Source organism: Halichoerus grypus, chromosome 7 (assembly GCF_964656455.1).
Source record: "Halichoerus grypus chromosome 7, mHalGry1.hap1.1, whole genome shotgun sequence".
Classification (NCBI taxonomy): domain Eukaryota; kingdom Metazoa; phylum Chordata; class Mammalia; order Carnivora; family Phocidae; genus Halichoerus; species Halichoerus grypus.
The window spans coordinates 55,972,393-55,988,411 of NC_135718.1; the positions used below are offsets into that span (position 1 = coordinate 55,972,393).

Below are 16,019 nucleotides of genomic sequence, written 5' to 3' on the forward strand. Positions count from 1 at the left end.
CCTTTTAGAAAAAGTTCCAAAACCTCAAACCCTGCCCAGAACCCACGTCACAATTTCCTGAACAAATAGAAAGAGATCCACATCAAAACCCAGAAAGATAAAAAAAAAAAGAAGAAGAAGACAGGAAAAACACTATTTATACCCATTATGAAACTGCACCGGACTCTCCCCAGGTCTGCTTTTCAAAAGTTTTGTTGTTTGCCACTTGCCTGTTCATAATTTTTTCCCACTAAAACAGTAGCATCAGCATTCAGGACAGTCTGTTTTTCCTTTCTTCACTGAACAACCTAAACACAAGACGGTTAACATAAAGCGGCGACTGCACTGGGGGTGAGTGGGCGCTCTGGGGGCTGCCTTTCCATCGCTGAGGAACTTCAACCTAAAATACAAATTTTCTCTTTCATCAGGAGTAGCATAGCTCACTGAGTCAAGCTCCAGAAGTGAAAGTTCAGAGCGGAGCTCTCCTCTGTAAGTAAGTGTTCTCCGATCCCAGATAACCCGTTTTTCTCATCGGCCTCGCTTGCTTGCCCTGGATCACGGGCTCTCCCTCTACCTCCAAAATGGATTGAGGACTTCCAGTTGCCAAGAACTGGTTAAGACAGAAAAATGATCTTGCCTTCCTCTGCTCCTTCACACCAAGTATCTCTTGTCATTTCATTTCCATTTACACTTTCCATCTTTTTTCCTGGTAAAATTGTTCGACTTGATTTGGGGGGTCCCCTGGCCTTGGAGAAGCCGGGGAATCAGAAACAAGGTATGTGGTCCTCTCAGCCGGCTGCTGGAGCTCAGAAAACCCACTCGCCACAGCCCCAGTTCCCAGGTCCCGGGGATCGTGCCAAGACTTTGGGAGGACCGAGGAACACGGGGTCCAAACAGTAAACACCAGAGTTTATTGTGTGTTCTGGCCCTGGGGGCGTGCACTGTTTCCTTCTATTCAAGGCTCAGCCCCTCTCCATCTCAACGCACCTCTCCCTCCAGCCCCCCTTTCCATTTGCATCCTCACGCTCGCCAGGCCTTTGACAGGAGGGAGGAGTTTCCCTTCTCTTGTCTTCGGCTTCCTGCTGATTCCTTTACCATTTCCTGCTAAGGACAGGCCTCAGAATCTAATCGCCGGGTAGCTGTGGTGCGAGTCCACAAGGGTCATGGAGAACGCCCATCTTGACCGTCCTCAGAACCAGCTGGAAGTGCGTCCAGGGACTCCTCTCCAGCTCTAACCCAAAAAGTCAAAAACGCGGTGGGTGCCCCACTATGGAATAGTGGTCAGCCTGACATAACGGCCCTCATCTTCGGTCCCTTTTAACCCTACCCCCAATTTAAAACCCTGGCACCAAAACAATTATCCCCATCGGTAGCTTCAGTAAAGCCCTGCAAAGCCTCCAAACCGCTCAGAGCTCGTGCTTTAATGGTAATTTGGGTGGCCTTTTTCATTTGGGTCCTTCATTTTTTTTCTTTCTCTGGATCATGGTGATTCTTCAAAAAAAAATTTGGCACAGCACTCTCAAACATTTGCTCTTCTCCCACTACCCTGACCACCAGCAGTTTCTTTTCCCAAATAGCCCTCCTCCAGCTTCATGTCCCTAGTCCTCTTCAAGCTATAGCAGAGCTTGACCCATGCTTGTGGCAGCCGGAAGTCCTGGGTCCGAGCTTGTCCCCTCACTTTGCAGCCAAGAGATACTGAGGGCAGCGCAAAACTGCCTGGAGGGATGGCTCCCAGACTCATTTCTTTTTGAAAGCTCCAAATTAAAGATCCTGCCACTCAGCAGCCTCTAGGACCTCCTTGGCTCTTCAGTGAGGAAGTCTTGACTCTGAACTGGGCACTGCACCAAAAAAACCAACAGCAAATAGACCCTGTACCAAATCTATGTCTCTAGAGTCTTAAAAGTGACCCTTGAACGAATATTTGATTTCTAGCATGGGAAGAGACCTTAGAAATCACCTCCTTTGCAAAATCAGGTGGGAAAAGTGCAAGTTCAGAAGGATACATGACTTGTTGCTGGTGATTGACAAAAGCAGGTCTAGGACTTAGGGCTCCTAATTCAAAGTAAGTGACAGGTGAAGAGTAAGATTTGTAAATCATCAGACGTCTTCCTTTTAGTCTTTTTCTTTTTTCTTTTTTTTTAGAGGTACATACGGAAGTACTTCTATTTGGAATGAGAAAATGCTTGTGGTTTGCTTCCAAAAAATCCAGTTTCAGGAGGGGGATGAGAGAGGGATAGCAGTGGATGGCTGAAGCTGAGCAATGAGAAAATCAAGGTTCATTACACTAGTCTCCCTACTTTATTTTTTAGAATTTTCATAACAAAATGCTTTTTTTTTAAAAAAAATCAACCTTTTAAAAAAGTATCTTTATTGGGTGCCTGGGTGGCTCAGTCAGTGAAGAATCTGCCTTCGCCTCCGGTCATGATCCTGGGGTCCTGGGATCGAGTCCCACATCGGGCTCCTTGTGCCACAGGAAGTCTGCTTCTCCCTCTGCCTGCCGCTCCCCCTGCTTCTTCTTCTTCTCTCTCTCTCTGACAAATAAATAAAATCTTTTTTAAAATAAAAAGCAGCTTCTTTATTCATGGATACCAGGTGCCTTTGAGTTTCCCATTCTTTCAGTTCTGTTCTCATTCCATCTCAACCCCTTTCGTGGATGGGAGTCTGTAGCCAGAACAGTCTTGGTCCCAAGGGAGCAGTGACTGTTGTGTTCTTAATCCCCTTATAGAGTATCAGTGGAGGGGTGCCTGCAGGCTGGTGCTCTGAGAGAGGGCACAGGCTCCCTGCATCCCCAGCTGGGCTCCTTTGCGAGCTCTTCTTCCCTTCTTATCACTAAAGCCACACACCCAGTTTACTAGAGCCGGGTCCCTCCTTGTTGAAGGGCTCCATGGTCCTAATCCAGAAGCCTCCCTAGGTGTTGCTAAGTATCTAAAAATTTGGTAACTTCATGGTTTTCATCTTGGACTGGAAAGGGGGGAGGGGCAGAGCTCCCCCATCACAGTTCGGGTCTATAATTTGACAAGAAAAACAAGGGGCAGCGGGTATATAGGAAATCCCTGTACTTTCTGCGCAATTTTGTTGGGAATCTAAAACTGCTCTAAAAAATAAATTAGATTTCTATTTTAAAAAGGCATAAAAGAACTTCTCAGATGCTACCTGAGTCTAGTAGAATGACATTCCAATTCTAAAAATTAGAGGGTTTGAAAGAACCAAAAGTTGCAATAAAAGAGCCATGTGTAGACTACTATTAATAATAACTGGGAATAGTGGGATGTGTTACTTCTCTTGGAAATGTTTTCACAGGGGTCAAAAATATTGGAAACACATCTTTCAGGGAAAATTTCAAACATAAGGGAACAGGAGTATACATGTGGGTTAGGGGGAACCGGGCCCTTTGAAAATGATCAAGAAAGGAGGTCCTTATTTGACTTATCTTTTTCCCAAGGCATGCTATCTATCAATACTATTCTAAGTTATTTTTGTATATCTTTAGTAAATTATATTTTCTAATTAAAAATTCATACATGCTTACTATGGAAAAGCAGGCAGTTGGGGAGTAGCAATGGGGGGACTCAAAAGAAAGGACAAATTCCTTGTCACCTTCCATCCAGAGATTACCACTGTCACGTCCTGCCTTTGGTAATTCAAAGTGGCACACACCTATCACTAGAATGCTGGGGTCCCGCTCATCTCCCCTTATTTTGTCATTATTTTATACCCTTCTCTATGGCACTACCTAGCCCTATAGGTGTCCCCAAAATTAACTTAACCGTCAATTCTCGCCAATCCCATAACCCATCCATCAATTTACCACCTCAGGGCTCTGAGCTTCCTCTGCACAGAAGCAAACTATCCAAGTTCCCAAACCCAGTGACAATATTTCCTAAGCTTCACAGCCCAACCTCACTCCTACTCCCCCAAACACACACACTGAAATTCCAGCCACATACCTGTAATTATATTTAACATTATTGGTCACTAAGGAAGAGGGAAGTCCTTGTCCCTTAATTTGTAACTGCAGAATATTAACCAGATCTTCAACGGCTTCTTGGTGTCAATCCTGAGGCTGACCACATTTACCAATTAAGTTACAACATTTGAGTTCATTCTTATTTTTTGCCAGACTCCATGAAATTTTTTTTTTTTGGTCTTGGTCACAAACATGAAAAATGAACAGAATCACTTAGTGAAGTGCTGTTTCATGGCTTAGTCATGGTTATTACACTGAGACAGTAAAAAGTTTTCTTATGGCCAATCTTAATGTTTAACCCCTCCTAAAGAATGAAGGGATACTGCTCACCCTCCAAAAAGACAGTATCTACTGCTGGAATAAGTTGTTCTTCCGGCATCAGTGATATGCTCTACATTTGATAACCTTTATTTGATGATACCCCCAAATGGACTAAACTTCTAGATTAGTTCCACATGTTCCTGCACATCACCCCAAGGCACTGAATGAATGAGTAAATGAATTAATTCTGTATCAAATAATTCTTCCTTTTTTGCATGTGCTAGTCTTGTCTTCTCATCTAGATTATCCCAGGGATATAGTTTTGACTGGAATAGAATATAGTGGGGCTCAAAAAACCATCGATTAACAAAAAGTTAAGAGTGGTGTTTTTAGACAGCAGGATAATGTTTCTTCTTCATCTTTTCCAGAGTATGCCAAATTTTGTATTCTAAAATTGTGTATCATGTTAGTAATCAAGGAAAAAAACACTCAAAAATATTTTGATTGTTGACATAAATTGAACTTAAAAAGTTATTAATGGAGAACATTCTTTGGATAACCTCTCTTGGGGCACAATGAGACTAAAGAAGTTGAGTCAGAGATCAGCATTCAGGAACTGCCTGATAAAAGTAATTTGCCTTGAGGCAATGTGGCTGGGAATACTAAAGACTGGTAAGAAGTAGTAGTCAGGAAGGCTGAAGGAAAAGAACATCTGTGGATTAAGTAGACAGTGCAATCTCATCACAAATGAAACAAGAACAGAGTTTCTTTTCAGATTTTAAGAGTATTCATGGAGGTAATAATACTCCTGGCTCATGGAGGTGAGAGTGAGGTCCCTTCCACTCTTCCCAAAAACTTGGAAAATAAGGACATGAGACCCCCCCCCCAAAACAACCTTGTAATAACAAACTGGAGGAAAGACATGCAAATTCATGTCTGAAGAGGTGACGAGGTCTTGTCCTCAAAATCAAGTCAGCCTTCCCCAAGGCACATCCTATTTTAAAGACCAAACTGAAATCTCCTTGAATTGGACCAAAGGGCACTTTCCCAAGGGGAGATGGGGTGGTCTCTCCTTCCTGGCTGGTGGGAATGTAAGCAGAACAATTCAGCAAAACTCCTACCTCCAGGGACTCCTGATGTAGTTTTCAGACAGGATGGGGTTGGTGGGGGGAAAGGAAAAGACCGTTATGGGCAAGCAAGAATTTGCTCAATAGATCACAATCCAAAACCACACTCTTGAACTTGCAGGGCTTGCATCAAGATCCTCCTTGTTCCATATGACCAGAAGACCCCCAACCCAGAGGCCTTTCTGGATTTCATGGTGGTGATTGGGAGGGACTCAGGGCCCAGCCTGAGTAACCCACCCCAGCTCACTGCCAAGAACCATCCTCCCATCACTTAGAATTGCACTGTCCAACATGGTAACCACATGTGTCTAGTAAGCACTTGGCTAATCTGAATTGAGATATGCTATATTTGTAAAATATGCATTGGATTTCAAAGATATAATAAGGGAAAATGTAAAATCTTATTAATTTTTATATTGACTATATGTTGAAATATTTTGGATATATTGGGTTAAAAATATATTATTAAAATGAATGTCACCTGTCTTGTTTTACTTTTTAAAATGTAGCTACTAGAAAATTTGAAATCACATATAGTGATGTACATTTTGTGGCTGTGTAGGGGAGAAAAAATGTCCCAATACCCTTCAAGATTCTTCCACGTGGTCTAAGAATTACATTGACATGAGAGATTAATGGGAGGAAAACATCCCAAAGTTTAATTATGTGCACATGGAGGTCCAATAATGAAATTGAGACCCAAAGAAATGACCAAGGCAGGCAGTTTTTATACTTTTTAGACAGAGAGACAATAAATCTGTGAGGAATTGACAATACAAAGAAAACTTAACTTTGGGAGCTTCAATTAGTAAGGAATACTAACTGGAATTTGGGCTGGGATAGCAAATTAGCAGAAAGTAAAAACAAGGGTATTTTAATACAGACTTCTTGGGTCTAAATTTCCACTCTCTGGTGATAAGGGTGTATCTTTACCTCTTGGAAGAGGGAGGGAACCTTTCACAGGGGAGATTTACATCTTGCTTTCCGGAAACAAAGGTGGTGGTCAGAGTATTCTTTTTGCATTGACTCGCTCTTAAGTGAGTTTTATTTAAAACAATCGATATGTCAAAGTGGCACATTTTGGGGTAACCTGCCCTTGGCCCCTACACTTGGGTTATATTCCTACAGCATTGGCTTAAAAAATGATGATTCATGATTAAGGAAAATCTGGGTTAGAAAGAAGAAAGATACATAACCTGAAAGTATGCTTGCATGGAAAACATTCCCTGAATAGGCAGCCCTCAATGAAAAACACTCAAACATTGCTTAGAAAGAACTCATACAGGGATGCCTGAGTGGCTCAGTCGGTTAAGCATCTGCCTTCAGCTTGGGTCATGATCCCAGGGTTCTGGGATTGAGTCCTGCATCAGGCTCCTTGCTCAGCAGGGAGTCTGCTTCTCCCTCTGCCTGCCACTCTCCTTGATTGTGCTCCTCTCTCTCTGACAAATAAATAAATACATCTGAAGAAGAAAAAAAAAAAGAAGAAGAAGAAGAAGAACTCATACAACCCAAAGCATCCACTGTTGGCTATTTTATTAGGACATAGGTACTATACTAAGGACTTCACGTGTATTAATTCATTTGCTTATTACAATTGCCCTGTGAAGTAGGCATCATTGTGTATCTACTATACAGATGAGGAAACTGAGGCACAGAGGTGGGACTGGACTTTTGGCAATCTGACTTCAGACCCTGACTCTTATTTCATACTCTATACCCCAGCCCACTTCCTGTGACCCCTCATATGAGCTCTCCTTTCTGGATGTACTTTCTGCGGGGGATCTTCTCTTTGTTAGTCCTATGTCCCCGGCAAGCCCATCCCACCTCTGGCCTGGCATTAAAACACCAAACACCCCTGTCTGTCATGAGTAGGAAGAGCCCTTCCCTAGAATCACAGGGCCCCAGATCCTGGAGTTTGGGGCAAAACCAAGTGTCTGACAATATGGTGCTCTCAAATCCCTCCTTTTAGCAACTCAGTGGATTGTGAGAACACAGTTTTATATTTCTGGCCCCTACAGCCTAAAGGCTAGGAAACTTTGGCAGGTTGTCTTTTTAACGTTTGTCAAAGACCGTTTCTTTTACCTTTTGCATAATACTTCCCAAACCTTCCCAAACTGACAGTTGGCTGCTTGCAGATGTTCTGAACCTCAGCTAAGGAAATACTCTCAGGAGCAGCCAAGAGGGGCCCTCTTGGAACACAGTTCCCACAAAAAGGGAAGACGGTTAAATGCTGGTCCCACAAAGCCTTTTGCCTTTTTCACCTCATTTTTTTTTTCCTGACTAAAGGCCAGGCTCTTGCCCCTCTTTTCCTCAGAAACCACGGAAGTTAAATGGTTTTGCTTTTGGTTTTTAAAAGTCTCAGTCATAAGAACAATTAACTTATTCATCCCAGAAAGATGCTGCAATCGTCATCTTATTTGTGACATTATAATTATTACTATTAGTACTACAAAGAGCACTCAGGGAGCAAGGAGGCAGGACACCGGAGAGTGGTCCGATGGTAGCTGTCTTCTTTTACAGCTGAGGCCACTAAGGCCCAGGGAGTATACGGCTCACGCAAGGCTGTGTCCCAGTTGTAAAAGAGCCTGGGTCAGAGCTGATTTCCGTTGGCCTAGAGGTTTGGGCAGAGCCTCGTCCCCAGGGTCGGATAAATCACCCCACCCAACGGAGCCACCACCATGTGATTAGCATAGGCATGCAAGCCCTCCTTCCTCCCCTTGGCCCTTTCTCAGACTTATCTTTCTGGTGGCCCCTTCCTGATGTTTGTGTTGTATTTTGTTTCTTTGAGATTTTAGCTATTCCTCCCGCCTGAAACACTCCATTCCCAGATACTCACATGGCTAAATCTCTCATCTTTTTCAAGTCTTGACTCAACTCTGACCTTTTTATTTTTTTAACTAAACCCTACACCCAATGTGGGGCTTGAACTCATGACCCCAAGATCAAGAGTTGCATGCTCTTACTGAGCCAGCCAGGCGCCCCAAATATGACCTTAGGAAGGCTAACCCTGACCCCCATTTCATACTGCAGCCTCCTCCCACGCACCCCATACCCCAGCCCACTTCCTCTTCTTTTTTTCTTTAGCATTTATCAACTCATGATCTGCCTTCCCCAGTAGAATGTAAGCTCCGCGAGGATAGGGATCTTTTGTTTGCTGATGTACACCAAGCATGCAGAAGAATCCCTGTGGATGCTCAGTAAATCACAGTGGATGCTCGGTAAATACTGGTTAAAATGGAAAATGTTGAAAGCTGTTCTCCGCGTTCGCCAGTTCAGACGGTAAGAATCTCAGGGCAAGGATTGTGTCCCTGTCACAGGCCCTTGCCGTGCCAAGCATACAGGCAGGCCCTCCCTCAGGTTCAAAGTCAAGTCTAACCCGTATAAAAAGGTCAGGAGAGGAGATCTTAGGGATTATTTTATTTCCCTACTTCTTTAGACTTTTATTTCATTTCTAACTGTTCTAGAATATTAAAATAGCAAATTAAGGTAAAATAAAATTCTCAGGAAGGAGAGAGGCTGGAAAACTCTGAACAGGTCTCTCAGGGCTGTGGACTGGAAACCAGTCTAGTGGCAAGGGGCCAGGTCCCTCTTGCTTCAGAGCAAAACAGGCTCAGAGAGGTTTTGAGACCTCATAAGACTATTTTCCAGCAAGTGGAAGAACTGGCTGATCAGCGGTCTCCCATTTCTATAGGTGACAGAGCAAGAGAAAATGTGCCTCTTTCTGAGTAGAAGAGAGTTCAGTGAAATTTCAAAAGAACGCCTTCCTTAGAAGGAGATGCAACACGAGAAGAACAGAACCAGAGGAAATTTGAGACGTCCAACTTTAAAGTCATCTTTTGATTAAAAAGAAAAAAGCAAACAAATAAAGCTCCAACATTCAGGGCGCCTGGGTGGCTCAGTTGGTTAAGTTACTGCCTTCGGCTCAGGTCATGATCCTGGAGTCCCTGGATCGAGTCCCACATCGGGCTCCCTGCTCGGCAGGGAGTCTGCTTCTCCCTCTGACCCTAACCCCTCTCATGTGCTCTCTCTCATTCTCTCTCTCTCAAATAAATAAATAAAATCTTAAAAAAAAAAAAAAAAAAAAAAGCTCCAACATTCATTGGACAAAGCTGGTGTTCCTTTTCCCAATTCCTGTGAATTCTAAACATTAGGGTCATACAGTGGCAAGAAAAATGGAGTGGTTGGGGGTCAGGCTTGGCCTGAGACCTCGGGGGTTCCAACCTGTCACTTCCTAGCTGTGATGTTAGGTGTGTGGGTTAACCATGCGTGCCTCAGTTTTTCCATCATTAAATGGGGTGATGATTGCAAACTCCTAGGAACACTGGGGATCAAACAAGTGTATCCGTGTGAAGACCGGGCACATGATAATAAAGAACAAAGTCAGCACCCAGTAAATAGGCGCTCTTACCATTTGGGTGTGGTATAGTTGGAAGTTCTTAAAAGTACGTGTGATTTCCCAGAGGCAGAGGGCTGGAATAGGGACCGAAAGGGTTATCTTAGCAGAGACAGAGGCTACAAGGAGACACACTAGATCTGGGAACTGAAGACAGTTTGAGGCCTGTACTGATGAGGAAGCTGAGGACAGAATTTGATCAGCTGAGGTGCAATTCCTTCCTAGCAGAAACGTAATCCTGGTCTCAAAATCTCCTTGTGGGGAGCTTCTCTGATACAATCCACTGGCAGCTTCTCTTCTTCTGCGGTGTGTATGTGAAACAGAGATAGGGAAAACCCCCACAATGTGAAGAGCCCACAGAGGTCGAAGGCCCGGAGATGATGGGGCTCTCGAGACACCTGACCTCTTGCCTCAGTCCCCCAAAGAGGATAATCATTACCTGAGGGTGGCCACAAAGGATGAGGTTAAGGCCACTCAATGGCCATCCCCAGGCAGGGGCAACCGAAGGCAGGGCTGCCCCCCACCTGGGCCCCGTGTCCTCTGGAAGTTCTAGCCATGGCTGTCCCAACCCTTTTTCCACTCCGGCCCGTCTCCACACCGTCCTGGTGCGGTGACGCCAGCAAGGATGCTCCACGAGGGCAGGGACTGGGTCTGATCACCAGGGCAGCTGGATGTTCCTGGCCCACAGCCAGCTCTCAGTACATGCCTGTGGACCAGACAGAGCTGGAGCCAACCCGCACCATATACGGCGAGGGGGTTAAGATAACCTTCTTGTACTCCAGATTCCACACTTGTTCAAATGGGCTGATGTCACCTCCTTCACAAGGATGTTATGAGGACTGAGTGGGTTCAAACCGGAAGCCCTCTTAGTAAGTGCTCAGTGATTGTTAGCTATTCATTACCATTACTCTAGTTAGCTGCATGATCCTGGGCAAATCACATCTCTGAGCCTTGGCTTTTGTTCCTGTAAAGTAGGAATATTCCCTACCTCACAGAGTGGTTGAAAGACTGAGGGAAGATTGTGTGTAGGGCCCTTAGCGCACGGCTTGGAAAACGATGGGTAAGAAGTCAACCATCCACTATGCTGGATTCCATTCTTTTGGGGTCTTGCTAGTTGAGGGACCAACTGGCTGGATATATAACTTAATATTAGTAGTCCAAGGAGACTCTCTAGAAAAAAAATAGAATCGCTCTCGGCATCCCTTGCTAGGGGCACATCATGAGTATCTTCTTTGCTCTGCCTTGGGTGAATTCTTTCACTGCTCGCACCCCCGGCCCCCACCCAATAGGGACGCCCCATGGCTCCCAGGTACAATATCCCCCAACTAGAAAAAAAATAGAATCGCTCTCGGCATCCCTTGCTAGGGGCACATCATGAGTATCTTCTTTGCTCTGCCTTGGGTGAATTCTTTCACTGCTCGCACCCCCGGCCCCCACCCAATAGGGACGCCCCATGGCTCCCAGGTACAATATCCCCCAACGTGATCTGGTGGTTAATTTTCCCAGAGCTGAGTCACCTTGTCGTTCTTTTTCCCCTGGAGGAATGGCTCAGAGAGTCTCCCTTTCCAGATCTGTGCCTGACTGGGAGCTTTGAAAACCTTACCCTCAAGGAGGAACTAGTAGTTTTATTTTAGACAAGGGGTGGTTAGTGAGGGAATATTCTGAGGCAGGACCTTTACCAGTTAGCAAATGCCAAACCAAACCAAAAACACCCTACTTGTTCTTTGTCTACAGGTCAAATCCTGCCATGTGCTGACGAAAAGGCCTCGGTGACAATGGCCAAGTCATGACCCTAGGCACCAGGACCCCGGGAAGGGAAAGGTGGTGGCGAATGCCATACCTCCCAGCTCCACAGAGGCCTCTACTTGGATCAAGAGGGAGGTCAAATGGAAGACCAAAGGGGGAAGTCAATTAGGCAGCCACTCCTCCCTGAAGGCAGGCCTTTATCACCCTCACAGGACTCTGAACCTAGAAAGGGATCCCCATGTGGACAAGGATTTTCTCTCTCTTTTTGTGATTTTATCCACACCCATGAAAAGCTAAAGATAAAAAAAAAAAGTGAAATTTTTTTATTATGCATTTACTTAAACCACTTTAACTGAAAGGAATGAACTTACATGAAATCAAGGCAAGAGGTCATGGTATTTACACTTTCCCTTTGGTTGGTGGTTTGTGGATCAGATGTGGTTCTTTTCCCAAGTCTTTTTCTTCTCCAATCAAACTACCTCTGGGCACCTGCAGAAAAGACCTCAGCCTTTGCTACAAGCGGCCCACTGAACCACTAGCTGAACAAGTATTTATTGGGCACCTACCATGTGCTTGTTGTGGGGCCCTGCGGTGAGGCATGAACAAATGGAATCTGGCCCTTGGGAAGCTCTGTGTAGCCAGGACAAGTAAACTTTCAGCCACCCATAACCCCGATTATGCCTATCATGAACACTGCCGCAGAGGTTTGGTTTTTATATTATAATGATGTTGCGACAATTAAATTTTAAGAAAAACCTTCACCGGTCACTGCCCCTAATCTCACTGTCTTAGCACAACCCTTTCCATCTGTCTTTCCTTCCAGCTCCTTACTACAACCTACACATCATATTTTATAGCAGAAGCAATCACAACATACTTACCGGATAATATTTCTGCACCATTTATATTTTTCTATCTTCCTTCCTCGTCTTCATAATTAGCCTTTGCAAAGGGCTATGTGCTCTTCTATCCTGATGCCTGCACCAGAGTCACTCACTCTTCCCCTACGGCTGGACTTTCATGTTTTTGTGGGGTTTGGGGAGTTGCAGAGAACGGTGCCGGGTTCGCTGACTTAGCAATGCCTGTGGAGTATCCGAGGTCCTGTGCCGACAGCATCCGGGCCCAAGGAGCCCCCGCCAGCCACGGTCCTCACAGAGCTAGCTCAAGGGCCCACTTGCCCTTCAAGTCCTTAAAGGAACACCAGCCAACTGTTTCAAGAAAATGCAAAGACCCCTTGGAGGACAGACAAAGGGCATCATGCTAAAAAAGCCCCACCAGAAGGGACCAGAACCTGAGGGGCTCTACATTTTCACAATGACCGAAGTGTTTGTGGAAGTCCCAGCTCCCAAGGTTCGGTCCCCAGCGGAGCTGAAAGCACCTCCACACAAAGCTCTGTTTCTAAGTGGCGACTCTTCTGATTTCACTGGCAACTGAGGGAAAGCCCACCTGTATTTCAGAAGGAACTCCCTAACCCTGAGGACTGGCCAGGAAACCCCAGATCCCCTCCTACAGACGGGAGAGGGAGTTCAGGCCCGAGTCCAGCATGGGGGGCTTACTGCAAGGGCTGACCTGTCTACACACCTTTCTTTCTCTTCTCCACTTCTCACTCCACATGGGGTGGGGAAGGAAACTGGAAGGACACCCATGGCTTGGTTTCCCCACCAACTGATTTTCCTACTCTTTCCTTAGAAATAAACTTCCTAAGAACTTTCACTTTCACTTATTCTACCCCACCAAGACTGACTGTCCCATAAATTCCCATTCTCTGGTCCCCACCCTGCCCTAGCTGCCAGAAACTGATGCAGAAGAAAAACCAGGGGTGTGCAGGACAGCTGGAAACCCCAGGCCTCAGGCAACCTAGGGTTCAGTTCATGTTCTTGTGGGTTCCCCCTTTTCTCAAGACCACTATGGAGTGGCGTGGGAGGAGGGATGGTTACTGGTCAGCTTCTAGGAAGCTTCGGCACAGCAGAACTCCTTATGTTCTCCCCCTCCAGGGTCGGCTCCAAATAAATAAAATCTTAAAAAAAAGATTTGGCTCTTGGCTCTGGGCCCCATGCTCCACCCGTTATTTATGCCAATCAGCTGTTTGTGTGGGAGCCCAGTGCTTGGCAAATGTCAGGGGACTGGGCGGAGCACTTATCACATGGGATCAGGCGGTATTGTGAAGGGCAGCCCCCTTGCCCCTACAAAGCCTTACAGGCAGATACAGATCCCTCAGTGACAGCTTGGTGTCAGTACCCTGGAATAGTGAATAAGGAGCCCTCTCTGGAAGCTTCATCCCCTCCCAGTCTGTGAGATAGGGGATCCAGGACAAGTCACATCCAGATCCAGTCAGGTTCCGGTGATGGAAAGACAGTAGGACCCTCCCCACCAGTAGAGGGCCACATATCAAGTACACTAGGCTCCTTGGTCTGGATTCCAGAACCAGCCTCAGACCCCCTGAATTAGGCTCCAGGACTCTGTACTCTTTTTTTTTTTTTAAAGTAGGTTCGACACCCAGCATGGAGCTCAACCCGGGGTTTGAACTCATGACCCTGAGATTATGACCTGAGATGACATCAAGAGTCTGATGCTTAACTGACTGAGCCCCCCAACCCTCTGGCGTTCCTGGAGTCTTTTTTTTTTTTTTAAGATTTTATTTATTTATTTATTTGAGAGAAAGAGAGAGAGACAGAGAAACAGCATGAGAGGGGAGAGGGTCAGAGGGAGAAGCAGGCTCCCCGCTGAGCCGGGAGCCCGATGTGGGACTCGATCCCAGGACTCCGGGATCATGACCTGAGCCGAAGGCAGTTGCTTAACCAACTGAGCCACCCAGGCGCCCCTGGAGTCTTTTTTATAAGCACCCCAGTGATTCTGATCTTAACCAAGGCTTGGACCCAAGCCCCTCCTCGTGCCAGCCTGAAACTAAGGCCCCGGGAGGGCTGTGCCTTGGCCAGAGCAGCTGGGTGTCCCAGAGGAGGAGCAGGATTAGGACCAGAGCTCTTGGCTCTGGGCCCCATGCTCCACAGCTCTCCCGCATGCCACCTCCCGTATATTACCCGTTATTTATGCCAATCAGCTGTTTGTGTGGGAGCCCAGGCTTCCAAGCTCCCTTCCTCGAGCCTCCTGGTGCTCAAGCTTTGCTGCACATTGGAATCACCTGGGAGCTTTAAATGATCCAGAAAGCCTTCAGTGGGGTACAAGAAACGTCCTCTGGTATCATTCCATCCGTACCGTAAGCCCCTTTCTCCAGGCCTGCACCCAGCCTCTGGCAGGTGGGTGAGAAGCTCATTTTGCTCCATCCATTTTATGAACCAGCTGCATTTGTGGGATCTAAGCTTGAGAAGGACCAAAGACTCCAGGGGAGGGAAGGTAACAACAGAATAAGCACTTCACTCTCCTAGGCCCTGAGCCAGGGCAGGAGGCCTCGAGGTTAGACCAAGAAACAGTAGGCTGCCTGATCCAGAAGGAGTCTGGGGCATGCACTGCCCTCGGGGCGATCCATTGCAACATGGGACATTCCCTCCTCCCGAGCATGTCGCCAAATACCAGGGGAAGGAGCTAACAGGGTGGTAGGGATCAAAATGGATCAGGCTCCCACTCTTCGAGACGAGGAAACGGAGGCTCAAAAATGAAGCTGCTTGCCCTAGGCGGCAAAGGGAGAGCCAGAGTTTGAACCCTGCTCTGTCTCCCAAGACCGGGCCCTTTCAGCTTCTAGGAAGCCAAGCTAAGACTCAGATCCAAGCTTCCAGATTCCACATACGGTGCTCTTCCCCAGCAGCTGCTGTTGGATAATGCACGAAGGTCTCAGAGCTCCTCATGAGAGTCCCACCAAGCTCTCCTCAGAATAGGGGTGGTGACAGCAACACCTCCAAGTTGACAGCCCCTGGGCCCACCCCCACGCACTCTCCACCTCTCAGTCTCCCCAGCCCTGGGTCCAACTCTTCCTTTCTCAGTTGTCCCAGAACCCTGGTCTGGGTATTTCTGGGCCACTGTGACTGAGGTCTAAAACACAACGTACTTGGTGATTTTTTTTTAAAGAAATAGACCTTATTGTGTCCCAAACCAAACCACCCCCAAGGAGAATCACTAGTCCATGCCCAGAAAAGGCAGGAAAGTTTGGACTTCTAGCTACTCACCCCTCTCTGGCTCCTGTCCCTGTCTGTGTCCACCCCTGAGCTGCGTTGCCAAGGACTGGAGCTGAGCAAGAGATTGTCTTGCAGAGTCAGACCAGGAAAGCTTGAGTCTTTTACATACAATAGGACTATCTTCAGGTCAGCTGACAGCCTGGTCCAACAGAGGGCTCAGAGATTGCTTCCCAAGGTCTGCCCAACCCAGAAAGCACTTACGCGCAGCCAGTCTGAGAGACCATCTTGGAGGGGTGGGGCAGTCAGGTGAGGGATCCAATGGCCTTGGTCCTTGTTGGGCTAGGGCTAATCTCTTGCATTTGTGACTTGGTCAAAAGAGCACTGGAATTAAATGGAGGAGATAGGTTCATTTATCAGTCCATTAATCTATTCACTCCTTACCCATTTCATTCATTCATTCACTCATTCAATAGCCAGTT

The 16,019-nt window shown here is 46.4% G+C and overlaps 1 long non-coding RNA gene across 1 annotated transcript; it reads left to right on the forward strand.

Moving 5' to 3' along the window:
* Positions 1 to 103: 103 nt before the first annotated feature.
* LOC118549433 (uncharacterized) lies at positions 104 to 1,381 on the forward strand. Its single transcript, XR_004924090.2, has 3 exons — positions 104 to 330; positions 408 to 472; positions 1,089 to 1,381. It is a non-coding gene; the product is annotated as an uncharacterized LOC118549433 (long non-coding RNA).
* Positions 1,382 to 16,019: the final 14,638 nt, after the last annotated feature.